Source organism: Berghia stephanieae, chromosome 15, assembly GCF_034508935.2.
Source record: "Berghia stephanieae isolate SIO BIC M18660-M18661 chromosome 15, UCSD_Bste_1.3, whole genome shotgun sequence".
Taxonomy (NCBI): domain Eukaryota; kingdom Metazoa; phylum Mollusca; class Gastropoda; order Nudibranchia; family Aeolidiidae; genus Berghia; species Berghia stephanieae.
Window position 1 is genome coordinate 17,046,816 of NC_088374.1, and position 2,500 is coordinate 17,049,315.

General features: G+C 42.8%; 1 protein-coding gene across 2 annotated transcripts in view; it reads left to right on the top strand.

Annotated features, from left to right (window-relative positions):
* Positions 1 to 2,500, top strand: part of LOC144960807 (CUGBP Elav-like family member 3-B) — a 354,925-nt gene that overhangs the window by 190,223 nt on the left and 162,202 nt on the right. The gene's annotated exons all lie outside the window — the stretch shown is intronic.

The following is a 2,500-nucleotide window of genomic DNA, read 5'->3' on the forward strand; positions in this document are numbered from 1 at the left end:
GTTTCAGAAATCCAATTTGCCCTATTATATATATAGGACAACAGTGGTATTTTTATGGTATTTTGATGACTGTGGCAATAGTCAGTGGCTCAATATTACGTCTTTATTAGGAATCCTGAATGAATCTCCCTCTCTCTCTCTCTCTCTCTCTCTCTCTCTCTCTCTCTCTCTCTCTCTCTCTCTCTCTCTCTCTTATTGATTTTACTTTCTTGATTTGTTGATGAAAATATTATATTCTTGTATGAGTTATATTGGCAATTGCCTAAAAAAACTTTTGAATCCATTGAATCTATCTATCTATCTATCTATCTATCTATCTATCTATCTATCTATCTATCTCTCTCTCTCTCTCTCTCTCTCTTTCTATATATATATATATATATATATATATATATATATATATATATATATATATATATATATCTGTCTTTCTTTCTTTCTCTCTTTCTCTCTCTCTCTCTGTTTCTCTCTCTCCCTCTCTCTCTCTCACTCTCTCTCTCCCTCTCTCTCCCTCTCTCTCTCCCTCTCTCTCTCTCTCTCTCTCTCTATTTCTCTGATGAACTAGTGAGTATTTAATTTAAACCCATAGCATCATTTCTTATTCCCCCCGACCTACTCGTGTACTCCATAGATTTGTATTAAAAGAGTGATAAATTATGCAGAGGGTCGCCAGCACCGATCAGGGCGTCACTGTTGGTGATTGTAACAGTAGTATTATACTCAAATACTATGGAAAAAAAAAAACCATATTATTTTAAAATATGGCCAGAAAACTCGTCGTCCTTCAAATATCGATCGTTTTAAATGACCCTCAACTTGGCAAAAACTCTTAAACCTGGTGATTTGATTATAGACATGTAAATCCCATGTTTGAGAGTTTTTTCCAAGATGAGGGTCATTTAAATCGATTGATATTTGAAGGAAGAGTTTTCTGGCCAATTTTTTTAATATGTGTTTGTTTTTTTTGGCGGGTTTTTTTTCAGAGGACGTTAGAGTAGAATATAGACTTGTGGCATGGTATTGCATGTGTCATCGGTGTTCGTTAATTTGATCTCGAACGGGATACCGAATCAATTACAGCTCGTGGTGGTGGTGGTGAGTTCCGGCGGATGGGGGGAGAGGGCGGGGGTGAGGGGGATTGGAGGGGTGGGGGAGGGTGGGGGGTGAGGCGGAAGGAAGATTGGAGGAGGGTGGGTGGGGGGGGGGGACGGTGAAATCGAGGAAGAGATAGAGATTGAGAAACGCACATTGATATTATGTTGTTGTCCTAAAATTGTCGAAACTACAGTAAAAATCCTATATTTCTATGCCACAATTTCTTTCTTTCCATATCTTCACCCCCTCTCTCCCTCTCTCTCTCTCTCTCTCTCTCTCTCTCTCTCTCTCTCTCTCTCTCTCTCTCTCTCTCCACACCTCCTCTCCTATAATTTTTGTGTGTTTGTGCGTTTGTGTGTGTGTGTGTGTGAGAGAGAGAGAGAGAGAGAGAGAGAGAAGGGAAAGGCAATTAGGTGAATGGAGAGGTCACAAAGGTGGGTGAAGAGGGATGGAGAGAGAGAGAGAGAGAGAGAGAGAGAGAGAGAGAACGAGATAGAGTTGAGGAGAGGATAATGGAGATGGATACAGTGGAGAGGAGAGATAGATATAGAAGACTAGAAAGTTTTGAATGAGAGGAGGGATGGAATGGGAGCCGAGAAGAAGAAGAAGAAAAGAAGAAGAAGAGAGAGCGAGAAGCGAGAGAGAGGGATAGAGAGAGAGATAGATAAGAGAGAGAGAGAGAGAGAGAGAGAGAGAGAGAGTCGTAGATTGATCCCTGCACCAACCAAACGTGTTCCTTCCCTTCCATTCTCTTTGAGACCAGCGGAGAGACTTGAACTTCCAACAACCAGCCGTCCAATTCCCCCGAGTACTCGAGTCCAAACTAAACAAAATCGATACGGACACGACCAAACGTACGGCAGGGCAGGGCAGGGATGGACACGTTGATTACGGGAATCGATTCTACTTACTGTCAACCAGAAAGGTCTCCGTAGACACGAACCCAGGATCATCAAGTCCAAACATAGATCAAGAAGACATCAATGTTTTGTCAAGCCGGTTTGAGGGCGATTAGTTATCGATGGGGAAAGACGATGGAATGGAGACGTGTTGTCTACCTCAGTTGTCTCCCTTTTTTTTTTTTTTTTTTTTTTTTTGTCCTTTCAGATCCATTAGGTACGTGGAGCCGGAGTTTATCCCGGTTTCTATAGCGTGAAACGGACAATAGCAATTGCTTGCTATCCTTTGGATAGGACGCTCGTCTGTCGCAAAGTACTTTCCGCCAAATATAACAGACTCGGCTACACATTCACTGCCGGGTGGAGAGGGACGTGGGAGTGGGAGAGGGGGGGGGGGAGGGTCAAAACACAACAAAATCTCGACTACACCCGGGATCGATCTTGGTCCCTTTGCGTGCGAAGCGAGTGCCCTACCAACTGAGCTATTGGGACCCACCGTTAGTTAG